This window comes from Sorex araneus, chromosome 8 (assembly GCF_027595985.1).
Source record: "Sorex araneus isolate mSorAra2 chromosome 8, mSorAra2.pri, whole genome shotgun sequence".
Taxonomy (NCBI): Eukaryota; Metazoa; Chordata; class Mammalia; order Eulipotyphla; family Soricidae; genus Sorex; species Sorex araneus.
The window spans coordinates 57585433-57599070 of NC_073309.1; the positions used below are offsets into that span (position 1 = coordinate 57585433).

Here is a 13638-nt window from a genome sequence, read left to right on the forward strand (position 1 = left end):
CAAAAACAAAGTCCAGAACTACCAGAAAGTTTTAGCTTATAAGTAATCAAGACTGACTTGGGGGACTGAGACAATGAGAAGTAAAACACAAAGGAAAGGTTAAAGATAAACTTTTAACTAAATTAGGGATGCTAGCAAGAGCATGGTAAGCTTCTCTGGGAGGAAAAAAGGGGACAATTCACTGATGAGGCTTAAAACACTTAGGGCTAATATCCAACAAGCTCTGAAGGAGCCATACAGACCTTAATGGGTAGGCAACAGTTTAGAGAATTAACAGCATAAAATTCAGTTTTGCAAGAAGCATTAAAGAGCTCTTTTATTTAATTAATTAATTAATTAATTGCTTTTTTAGGTCACACCCGGCGATGCACAATGGTTACTCTTGGCTCTTCTCTCAGGAATTACTCCTGGTGGTGCTCAGGGGACCATATGGGATGCTGGGAATCGAACCTGGGTCAGCCGAGTGCAAGGCAAACGCCCCACCCGCTGTGCTATCGCTCCAGCCCCCGAAAGAACTCTTTTAAAGCACAGGACAAACTTACCAACATGTGGCACTGAGTATGGTACTCAAAAATGGTGGATATGATTGTCTTCTACTAGGAAATAAAAGGTTAAAAACATAGCAATCATCACATATGAACTTTTAAATTTATTTTCTGATAATTCTATATTTTATTTATCCATTTTATTGGAACAAGTAATGTGAAATTTGTCATATACCTGCAAAAGGGGCAGGTATATAGGAGGGATGAAAGGGACCTAGGGACATTTATGGGGAGAAAGGGACTTTGGTGGTGGGACTAGTGTAAACATTATATACTTCAAACACTATGGACAACTTTAAAATAATGACTTGAATTTACTCTCAAAATTTTTTTCTTATATTATACAAAAAATTATAAGTTATTGCTTACCTTCTTAGTTCCACGTATTTGATTGTCTCTCAGGACCTCCATGCTAGTCCTCAGTGTCATCAATGACCAATTAATGTAACCTGGCAGAAAAATAGATAGAGAAGACACCATTTTAACCTCTATACTATCTATTTCATCAAAAGAAACCACACATTTTTGCAAGGCCAGAGCCCTATCCCCCTAAAATATGATTTTTAAAATGTGATTTTTTGGAGGGGTTCAGAGAGACAGTACGGTGGGTAGGGTGCTTGCCTGTCATGCAGCTAACTGGGGTTCAATTCCCAGCATCACCTGAGCCCTGCCATGAGTAATCCTTAACTGTAGAACCAGGAGGAAGCCCTGAGTACTGCTGGGTATAGCCCAAAAGACAAATAGAAATTTAAAAAGTAAAAAGAAATAAATTTAATAAATAATAAAATTTAAAATAATTTTTATAGTTTATTGCTGATCAAGATATTTGTGTAGGGGCTGGAGTGATAGCACGGCGGGTAGGGCATTTGCCTTGCACGCAGTCGACCCAGGTTCGATTCCCAGCATCCCATATGGTCCCCTGAGCACCGCCAGGAATAATTCCTGAGTGCAGAGCCAGGAGTAACTCCTGTGCATCGCCAGGTGTGACCCAAAAAGCAAAAAAACAACAACAAAAAAACCAAAAAAAACCCAAAAAACATATTTGTCTATACTACTTGACTTTTTGTTTGTTTGTTTTTTTGCTTTTTGGGTCACACTTGGCAATTCACAGGGGTTACTCATGGCTCTGCACTCAGGAATCACTCCTGGCAGTGCTCAGAGGACCATATGAGATACTGGGAATCGAACCCGGTTTGGCTGAGTGCAAGGCAAACACCCTACCCTCTGTACTATTGCTCTAACACCAATACTACTTGACATTTTTATTAGTCCTGGCAGATATTTATGTAAAGCCTTATTTAAAAACTAAAATAAAAAGTCCTACTCACTGTACTATCTCTCTGGCCACATAAATAACCTTTTCTCCCACATTACTTCAACCATTTCTCTATTGGCAAAACCTGGGCCTATAATCCTCAACTCAGATCTCTCTTCTTCCAAGTCTATGTCCCTCTGCATCCAATTAATTATTAAAATTATTATTATTATAAAACTTAGATCCAGAAAATGAAACAAGACAGCAGATTTTTTATTCTCCAGATCAGATTTTTTTGTTCACCTTCCCCATATTAGTCTTCTTCTTCCTTAGCACCCTCAGATCAGAGTTCTATGGACTGCAGCCTCCGTTGCTTTCACTAGGAATTGTTTAATCTCTGTTACTTTCAATTACTAGGGTATTGCTACTTGGATAAAATAAATTCAGCACAAACTCTATGAATTGCCCCCACCTACACCTTAAAATGCTCTTTTCCTTATCAAGATCCTGATCTGTCCTTTTCCTTACTTTCAACATCCAGGTGGCTCTGTTTCCTAACTAGTGATCTGTGAAGCCTGACTTCTGCCTCCAGGCCATAAAACTGCTTATTATCTCAATTAATTGCTTTTCATATCCTAGACTTGCCCCAGGTATGCTAATTTTTTATACTGAAGATCTGTGTAAATTGCTAAACCTGCATTGACTTTGAGGGCAGGCTGATGTCTTCATTTAAGTGTCATCCCCATGAATTCTCCCAGTAGGCCCTCTTCATGCACACACCCTCATCAGATTCGCCCCAAGAAACCTGTGTGGCTCCCAGGCCCTCTCCTGAAGCAGCCCATCGCCTGCCTATCTCTTGCACTGGACTCTGGGGAAGGGCTCCCTCCTCCTATGTCCAATTCCACACATACACAAGGTACTCGACAAGTGTTATTAACCTTAGACTTAACAAAAACACATAGATTACTTCCCTTCAATTCTCTTTTGTTCATTGTTTTTCCACTACTGTGTACATTGAATGATCTGCTAAGTCACTTGATTTTAAGGACCTAGTATTGACTATACCAGTAATGGTTCTAAAGGACTCTTTCAATACGAACGTAATTTTCTGGGGGTGAGAAAGGACTTCCACAATGGTGCTGGGGGCCACCAGGAGGGTTCAGAAGTCTAAGTGGGATCAAAATAAGACCTGGGCCTTGTATCATCAGGGATTTGAGATGACACTTTGAGCTATTTCCCTAGCCTTATGAATAGTACTTGTTTTAATCACTTTTTCTTTCTTAGAAGAAATCAATTGCTGTATTGATGCCAAATCATAAAATTAAAAAAAATGCACTGGCCACTAACCCGAGCTTCCAAATTACCAAATTGAAGATAATTATACTTATCGCTTCCAAAAAGCAAGTGAGAAATTGCACTACAAGTGTTCAGAAAGTTTTATTTTTGGGGGGTGTCACACCCGGCAATGCACAGGGGTTACTCCTGGCTTTGCACTCAGTAATCACTCCTGACAGTGCTTAGGGGACCATATGGGATGATGAGAATCGAACCCGGGTCGGCCATGTGCAAGGCAAATGTCCTACCCGCTGTGCTATCACTCCAACCCCGTGTTCAGAAAGTTTTAGCAATGAATAAGAACAATGCTTAGCTCACCTGCTTCACATAATCTACTTCCTTCTGCTTTTGTCCAGTTCTTTCACTTCCAGCAAGATCTACCAAGGATAGCTGGCTTATAGAGATTTATTCTTTTTTTCTAAAAGAAAGATCACAAAGACAATTATAAAGCAGGATGTAAATGATTTGTAAGATTGAGTTCATATGGTCCCTGAAGCCCCACTAGGAGTGATTTGAATATCTTAAGTATATTCAAACCAACAAATTGTCTTATGAATATAGTATTTGCAAAGTAAAATTTTAAAGTATGGCCAAAAGATAAATGTTTTCAGGGAGAGTTTGCTAAAAGAACGTATATATACTTGTGGTACTAAAGAGTTTTCCCATTATCTGGTCTTTGACATGATACTAAAAGCTCTATAAGAGCAGGGGCTCTGTCTTCAACCACTTATTCCAGCACCTAAAACAGGACCCTAACAGTCAACAAATGTTTACCAAAATAGTGAGTCTAGAGGGGCCAGAGAGCTAGTACAGAGAGGAGGTCACTTGCCTTGAATGCAGCAGGTCCAGGTCTAGATCCCCAGCACCCCACAAGGTCCCCAAACTCTGCCAGGAGTGGTTCCTTAGTGCAGTTGGGAGTAAGAACTGAGCACTGACAGGTGTGACCCCAAAACAAAAACAAGGGTTGGTGTGATAGTGCAGCAATAGTACAGCAGGTAGAGTTTTGCCTTGCCTGTGTCCTACATGGGTTCAATCCCCAGCACTCCATATGGTCCCCTGAGACCTGCACTCCAGCAATAATATCTGATCACGGCCCCAAAACAAAAACAAACAACACCACACACACACACACAAACCCACAAGTCTAAAACAGTGAGTCTAGAACAAATTTCTTTTATTTTATATTTTTTTAATTTTTTAATAAGTGAGTCACCATGAGGGTACAGTTACAAATTTACCCATCTTTGTCCTTGTGTTTCCCTCATAGAATGTTTGAGAACCAATCCCTCCACCAGTGTCCATTCTCCACCACCAATGAACCCAGTATCCCTCCCACCCTCCACTCCCGTCCCCCACCCCCACCCCACCCTGCCTCTGTGGCAGGGCATTCCATTTTGTTCTCTCTCCTTTTGGGTGTTGTGGTTTGTGATAGGGGTATTGAGCGGCCATCGTATTCTGTCTCTAGTCTACTTTCAGTATGCTTCTCTCTTCTCGTGCGGGGTCCCCAACCACATTTTATTTGGTGTTCCCTACTCTATCCGGGCTACCATTCCCCCAGCATGTGAGGCCAGCTTCCAAGCCATGGAGCCAACCTCCTGATATTATATACTGCTATTCTAGGGTGTTAGTCTCCTACTCTGTAGGAGTCTCCTATTCCACAGATGAGTGCAATCTTTCTATGTCTGTCCCTCTCTTTCTGATTCATTTCACTTAGCATGATACTTTCCATGGTGATCCACTTATATGCAAAGTTCATGACTTCATATTTTCTTACAGCTGCATAGTATTCCATTGTATAGATGTACCAAAGTTTCTTTAACCAGTCATCTGTTCTTGGGCACTTGGGTTTTTTCCAGATTCTGGCTATTGTAAACAGTGCCACGATGAACATATAAGTGCAGATGTCATTTCGACTATACTTTTTGGTTTCTCCAGGATATATTCCCAGAAGTGGTATTGCTGGATCAAATGGGAGCTCAATATCTAATTTTTTGAGAATCGTCCATTTTGTTTTCCAAAGGGGCTGGACCAGTCGGCATTCCCACCAGCAGTGGAGAAGGGTCCCCTTCTCTCCACATCCTCTCCAACAGCAGTTGCTTTTGTTCTTTTGGATGTGTGCCATTCTTTGTGGTGTGAGGTGGTATCTCATAGTTGTTTTGATCTGCATCTCCCTGATGATTAGTGATGCAGAGCATTTTTTCATGTACCTTTTGGCCATTTGTATCTCTTCCTTGGAAAATTTTCTGTTCATTTCTTTGCCCCATTTTCTGATGGGGTTGGATGTTTTCTTCTTGTAGAATTCAGCCAGTGCTTTATATACCCTTGATATCAACCCCTTATTGGATGGGTGTTGGTTGAATATCCTTTCCCATTCTGTAGATTGCCTTTGTATTTTGGTCACTGTATCTTTTGTGGTGCAGAAGCTTCTTAGTTTAATATAGTCCCATTTGTTTATCTCTGTTTCCACTTGGTTGGTCAGTTGCATGTCATCTTTGAAGATACCTGTAGCTTCAATATCATGGAGGGTTTTGCCGACCTTGTCTTCGATGTACCTTATGGATTGTGGTCTGATGTTGAGATCTTTAATCCATTTTGATCTGATTTTTGTGCATGGTGTCAGGTCGAGGTCTAAGCCCATTTTTTTGCATGTGGTTGTCCAGTTATGCCAGCACCGTTTGTTAAAGAGACTTTCCTTGTTCCACTTCACATTTCTTGCTCCCTCATCAAAGATTAGATGATCATACATTTGAGGTTGTGTGTAGGGATATTCCAACTTGTTCCACTGGTCTGCAGGTCTGCCTTTGTTCCAATACCATGCTGTTTTAATTGTTACTGCTTTGTAGTAAAGTTTAAGGTTGGGGAGGGTGATACCTCCCATCATCTTTTTCCCCAAGAATTGTTTTAGCTATCCGTGGGCGTTTGTTGTTCCGTATGAATTTCAGGATTGCTTGGTCCATTTCTTTGAAGAATTTCATGGGTATTTTTATAGGGATCGCGTTGAATTTGTATAATGCTTTGGGGAGTATTGCCATTTTGACAATGTTGATTCTCCCTATCCATGAGCAAGGGATATGTTTCCATTTCCTCATGCCCTCTTTTATTTCATGGAGTAGCGTTTTATAGTTTTCTTTGTAGAGGTCCTTTACTTCTTTAGTTAAGCTGATTCCAAGGTACTTGATTTTCTGGGGCACGATTGTGAATGGGATTGCTTTTTTCATGCCCCTTTCCTCTATCTCATTGTTTGCAAATAGGAAGGCCATGGATTTTTGGGTATTGATTTTATAATCTGCAACTTTACTGTACAAGTCTATTGTTTCTAAGAGTTTCTTAGTAGAGGTTTTAGGCTTCTCTAGATAGAATATCATATCGTCTGCAAATAGTGAGAGTTTGATTTCTTCTTTTCCTACCTGGATGCCCTTAATATCTTTTTCTTGCCTAACAGCTATTAAAAGTACTTCCAGTACTATATTGAAGAGAAGTGGTGAGAGTGGGCATCCTTGTCTTGTCCCTGATCTTAGAGGAAAGGCTCTTACCTTTTCCCCATTGAGGATAATACATGCCATAGGTTTGTGGTAGATGGCTTTGACTATCTTGAGGAAAGTTCCTCCAAAATCCATTTTGGTGAGAGTTTTCACCATGAACGGATGTTGGATTTTGTTAAAAGCTTTCTATTCATCTATTGATATGATCATATGGTTTTTATCTTTACTTTTGTTGATATGACGGATTATGTTGATTGATTTCCTAATGTTAAATCATCCTTGCATCCCTGAAATGAATCTCACCTGGTCATGGTGTATGATCTTTTTAATGAGTTGTTGGATTCTATTTGCTAATATTTTGTTGAGGATCTTTGCATCGGTATTCATCAGGGATATTGGTCTATAGTTTTCTTTTTTTGTGGTGTCTTTGTTTGCTTTTGGTATTAGGGAGATATGTGCCTCATAGAAACTGTTTGGGAGGGTTCTTGTTTTTTCAATTTCCTGGAAAACCTTGAGGAGAACTGGCAACAGGTTCTCTTTAAATGTTTGGAAGAATTTGCCAGTGAATCCGTCTGGACCTGGGCTCTTGTTTTTGGGGAGACTTTTGATTACAGTTTCGATTTCCTTGATATTAATGGGTCTATTCAGGTATTCCAGGTCTTCTTGGTTCAGTCTTGGGAGATTGTAGGAATCAAGGAATTCATCCATTTCTTTTAGGTTCTCTTGTTTTGTGGCATACAGACTTTCAAAGTAGTCTCTGCTGATCTTTTGAATCTCCTTGGCTTCTGTCGTGATGTCCCCCTTTTAATTTCTGATTCGGTTTATTAGGGTTCTCTCTCTCTCTTTCTTTGTGAGTCTTGCTAGTGGTTTATCAATCTTGTTTATTTTCTCAAAGAACCATCTCTTGGTTTCATTGACCTTTCAGATTGTTTTCTGGGTTTCCATGTCATTAATTTCTGCTCTAATTTTTATTATTTCTTTCCTTTCGTCAGGTTTGGGTTCCTTTTTCTGGTCCTTTTCTAAGAACTTGAGCTGTGAAGTCAAGCTATCTATGTAGGCCCTTTCTTCCTTCCTAAGGAAAGCTTGCAGAGCTATAAATTTTCCCCTTAACACGACTTTAGCTGTGTCCCATAGGTTTTGGTAGCTCGTGTCTTCATTCTCGTTTGTTTGCAGATATCTCTTGATTTCTTCCTTGATTTCCTTCCTGACCCACTCATTGTTTAACACTGAGCTGTTTAATTTCCAGATGTTTGCTTTGGTTCTCCGTGTCTGTGTGTGATTAACTTCTATCCTCAGCGCATTGTGGTCTGAAAAGATAGTTGATACAATTTCTATTTTTCTGATTCTATTGAGGTAATTTTTGTGGCCCAGTACATGATCTATCCTGGAAAATGTTCCATGTGCACTGGAAAAGAATGTTTATTCTTTATTATTGGGGTATAAAGCCCTGTATAAGTCTATTAGGCCTTTGTATTCCATTTCTTCTTTCAGATTCAGTGTTTCCTTGCTGAGTTTTGTTCTTGTCGATCTATCTAGAGGTGATAAGGCAGTGTTGAAGTCTCCAACTATTATTATGCTGCTAGCAATGTCCTCTTTAAAGTCTGTTAAGAGTTGTTTTAAGTATTTAGCTGGTCGTTCATTAGGTGCGTATACGTTTAAGAGTGTGATTTCTTCCTGTTGTACATATCCCTTGATAAATTGAAAATGACCTTCACTGTCTCTTCGAATCTTTTTCAACCCAAAAATCTATGTTGTCGAATACTAGTATGGCCACCCCAGCTTTTATGAGGGAGCTATTTGCCTGCAGGATTGTCTTCCATCCTTTGACTTTGAGTCTGTGTTTGTTCTGATTGTTCAGGTGTGTTTCTTGCAGGCAGCAGAATGTTGGGTTTAGTTTCTGGATCCATTTTGCCACTCTTGTCTCTTTATTGGTGCATTTAGGCCGTTGACATTGAGAGAGATTATTGTCATGGGGTTTAGTGTCATCTTCCTTTGGGGTTTGTTGTTCTTGTGGGGTTCTTCCTTGTCTTACAATAGCCCCTTTAGTCCTTCTTTTAAGTCTGGTTTTGAGTCTATGAAGTTCCTGAGCTGTTGTTTATCCGTGAAATAGTGTATGGTTCCTTCGAGTTTGAGTGAGAGTTTAGCCGAATAAAGTATTCTTGGTGATACGTTCATTTTGTTGAGTTTTTTCACTATGTCCCACCATTGTCTTCGGGCTTGGAGGGTTTCCTCTGATAGGTCTGCTGTAAATCTAAGGGGTGCTCCTTTGTATGTGATTTCCTTCTTTGACCTTGCTGCTTGCAGTATTGTGTCTCTATCCACAGCATCCATCATTCTGACTATGATGTGCCTTGGAGTCTTTTTATTCGGGTCTCTTTTTGCTGGTACTCTTCAGGCTCCTTGGATCTGGATGCCTGCCTCCTCCAGCTCTGGGAATTTCTTAGCAATGATGTCTTTCACTGTGCTTTTTTCATTGGGGTTACTTCCCTGTGCTTCTGGTACTCCAATGATTCTTATGTTATTCCTTTTGAGGTCCTCCCCTAGGACTCTGATTCACTCTAGGGCCATTTTGAGGTCTTTTGCCATTATTTGTTGTTGCCTGCAAGCTTTGTGCGGCTCATCTTCGAGCTCGCTGATTCTGTCTTTGGCTGTAGTCATTCTACTGTTGAGGGCTCCTACTGAGATTTTTAATTCATCTACCGATTCCTTTATTTGTGTGACTTCCATGCGTAGCTTTGAAATTTCTGCTCTCATTTCATCCTGCATTTTTTGGTGGACCCCTCCAATGCTTCATTTATATCCTCCCTTAGTTTATTGGATGTCTGTTCCATGGTTGCTTGGAGTACATCTACTCTCCTCAAGTTTTCCTCTCTGAATTCTTTTTCTGAAAGGTCGTATAGGTGGGCAACCCCTGTTGAGACTTCAGGAATCTTTCCTTCATCCTCTCTTCGTGGAGGGTGGAGGGGATTTTCATTGTTTCTTCATATTGGTATGGAAGTATAGAGTTGAAATGTTCTAATTGTTTATCCCTATTCCCTCTTGCTGGGGGAGGAGGAGCTTGTTTTGTGCTAAACTGATAATGGTAGCATTGTACCTATTCTAGAATTCTTCCTTACTCTCAGGCATTCATCCTGATATATGTGGGGCCTCTAGTGAGCGTTTAAGTCTATGCTCTCCTTGAAAAGTTTCTATTGTTCACAGATAGTTTTTGTGAAGGTAGAATAAGCTAATATACTACTGACATAGAGTGACTGGGATGGCCAGGGTATTTTTTCTTTTTTTCTTTTCTTTTTTTTTCTTTTTTTGCTTTTTGGGTCACACCCAGCAATGCACAGGGGTTACTCCTGGCTTTTCACTCAGGAATTACTCCTGGCAGTGCTTGGGGGACCATATGGGATGCCGGGGATCGAACCCAGGTCGGCCGCATGCAAGGCAAACGCCCTACCTGCTGTGCTATCACTCCGGCCCCGGCCAGGGTATTTTTTTCAAAGGAACAGGTTATATAGATTATGCTAAAAAAATAATAACTGCAGCCACGTGAGTGGCTGCCACTCCAGCAAGAAGCCACGTCTTTTTTGAGACCATGCCCCCTGAGATACAGGCCATGCCCACGGTAACCACTTGGGACACTGGCAGTGCTCAGTACACAGTACACAGGGGCAATGCAGTTGGGGAGCTAGCAGCGAGGCTTGGGGGTGGGCACAGGGTTTGCAGGGTCCTGGGAGAGCGGGGGTGGGGGCGAAAGTGGAGGCAGGGCCCGCCTCGGGGCTGTCCGAAGCCGAGTAGGAGGAGTTCCTCGTGGGCAGATTACCTGCAGGACAGGGGGGACGCAGTTGGGGAGTGAGCAGCGAGGCGTGGGCATGGGCACAGGGTCTGGAGGGTCCTGGGAGAGTGGGGGCGGGCAGGGCCCGCCTCAGAGCCATCCGAAGCCTAGAACAAATTTCTTATAAGTAATACTTTGTGACTTTGTAGTCAAATAATTTATTAATTTTTATAATAACAAAGGTCAAGAGTGAAGAATACAGAACCATATCGCAGTTATATGATTATATGATTCAAAGAACCGAGAAATCATATAGTGGCTAAGGTACTTGCCTTGAATGAGCATGACCTAGTTCAATTCCCAGCACCACTTATGGTCCCCCCAAGCACTGCCAGGAATGATCAATAAGCATTGTCATGTGTAGCCCAAAACCAAAACCAAATCCAGAGTTGCTTGATTTAGAAGCACTTTCTAGCAACCTTTTATGGGATGCTTAGTATAGCCAACCAGTGGACTAAACACTTTACATTCACATGCACTACCTCCTTTAATTCTCACTACACCATGAGGAATTAAGACCAGAGAGCTAGTAACCCTTGTGGTCCTCAGTATCTAGTCATACCATCTCCTCCTGCCACTTGGAAATCTTTATGGTGCCATAATTTCAAGCCACATTTTGATCATTCATCTTTTTTTTTTTCTTTTTGGGTCACACCCGGCAATGCACAGGGGTCATTCCTGGCTCATGCACTCAGGAATTATCCCTGGCGGTGCTCAGGGGACCATATGGGATGCTGGGATTCGAACTCGGGTTGGCCGCGTGCAAGGCAAACGCCCTACCCGCTGTGCTATCACTCCAGCCCCTGATCATTCATCTTGATAGTTTAAAGTGGTGAACATTCATTTTCCAGATCAAACACTTGCACAAACTGTTAAAGAAAAGAAAAAGAAAAAGAAAAAACACTTGCACAAATTGTCGCACAATGGATGCAGCAGTAAATAGTGATCAGCAGACAGAAGGGCCCTATTTGGATGGGGCCAAAGAAGGACCATTTGGAACAGGCCACTTCCTGAACAGTCTCATCCCTGAAAAGTTACTTTCTGACATCTTACAGTCATGAGCAAAATCTCCACATATAAAATGAGTCTTCTACAGTGAAACAAATCAGACATTCTTATTTCATCTCCTCTAGTAAAAGGACACTGATAGCCCAAGCAATGGTGCAGCAGGTAGGATGTTTGGACCGAATCGACCTGGATTAGATCTCTTGTCCCCCAAGCCTGCCAGAAGTAGATCTGAGCTTTGCCAACTATGTCCCAAAATAAAAAATTCCCTTTCATACAAATTAATTTGAGCCATCTTCACTGCAACACAAATTTAACTCTAAGTCCAGAAATTAAGGATTCAATTAGAGCAAGAGAATCCTCAGGCTCCATCTTGACCCACGGGACATCGTCTCCATCTGCATCCAAGGGTGGCTGAACCAATTGAATGCTGAACAGACAATGTGAACGACTGGACTCATGATTCAAGTGTGTGTTAGCAAAATGCCTCTTCTTCTGGCCTATGAGGAGAGAAAAATCTTTGATCAGGCTAAGCTCAGTCATTACACTAAATCACAAAGTACTACTGTCAAATTATGCGAGAAACTCTCCGGACTACATTTAGGATTTTATATGTTTCTCATTCTAAGCTGTCTCTAACCTCTCTAGAAAACTTCAAAGGTTTCCTCTGCTGATTTCACTTTTACTTCTGTATGGCCTGCCACATACATGTTACAGTTCTGATCTTCACGGAGCACTTTAGGTAGAGGAATTTTATAGAAAAGAAGTAAACATTAGTTTTCTAAAAGATGAGAAACCAATGTCAAGATGGAAAAGGCCAGGCAAGCCAACAACTATCCTTTCTAGAGGAAAAAGCGTAAGCAAGACTCTAGGAAAATACTCGACATGGATAAGTATAAAGCTTCATAGTCAAGATTAGTTACATAAGGACTGGAGCAATAGTGCAGTGGGAAGGGCATTTGCCTTGCACACGGTCAACCCGGGTTCAATTCTCAGCATCCCATATGGTCCCCCCGAGCACCATCAGGAGTTATGCCTGAGTGCGGAGCCAGGAGTAACCCCTGTGCATCGCTGGGTATGACCCAAAATGAAAAAAAAAAGATTGGTTACATAACAGGATGATAGCACTGTAGCACTGTCATCCCATTGTTCATCAATTTTCTCGAGTGGGCACCAGTAACATCTCCATTGTTAGACTTGTTGTTACTGTTTTTGGCATATCGAATATACCAAGGGTAGCTTGCTAGGCTCTGCCGTGTGGGCGGGATACTCTCGGTAGCTTGCCAGGTTCTCTGAGAGGGACAACAGGACGATAGAAGCCTATTTTATTTTACAGACACTATTCTAAATTGTTCTAATGAAGCACATGAAACAAACCTCCCTAAGCAATTAGAGATTACAGTAATGGTACAGCAAAAACAAAAGCACAGAGAGGGCATTAAAATCTAGAACTTTCCTGATTTTCACCGATAACAGATCCGACCGGTTCTTTCCTCAATGCCAGTTGGCACAGAACAAATTCAGACAGTTTGTTATATGCCAGGAGTGGTAATCCTTTCACATGGTTTGGTTGGTCGAGCTTCAGTCTCTGTGATAGGAAAGGGTGGGAACAGGAGTTGCCTGTTGGCCTCAGTTTTGTTCATGGTGGGAGAGAAACATCTACTCGCCGACATCACTCAGTAAATGGTAGATTTTTCAGGAAGCTGGGAGGGGCACAGAAGCAGCAGCCAGCCCAGTGCCCAGGATAAACCACCTTCACGCAAACATGCCACAGATGCCCACCCTGGTATATCACTAGTATAACTGCACCCTGTAAAGAAAAGTCAATCCCTTCACATACACAAACTCTGTGTTCCTCATGGGTGTGCTGCAACTGTTTCACCTACCAAAGGAATAAGGAATAAGTTACTGTTTCTCCTGCAGTCAGCTCCTAGCAACATGTACAGGTCAGAGTTCCAACAGAGGCTCCTTAATCTCCACTTGAGCCAGAGAAGTAGGACTAGGGTTATGGTGCTTGCCTTACATGCTCACTTCAAGTCAGTCCCCCAGCTCCACATCTGATCCCCTGAGCACCACCAAGAGTGATCTCTGAATACCAATAAGGGATCCCTGAACACCATATAGTGAGACCCAAAAGAAAAAGGAAAAGCAAAACAAAAGAAAACAAAAAAAGTCTACTTGCAAAATTTCTTC

General features: G+C 41.6%; 1 pseudogene; it reads right to left on the reverse strand.

The window, feature by feature from the left end:
* Window positions 1-13638, reverse strand: part of LOC101541810 (kinesin-like protein KIF23) — a 97364-nt pseudogene that overhangs the window by 49581 nt on the left and 34145 nt on the right.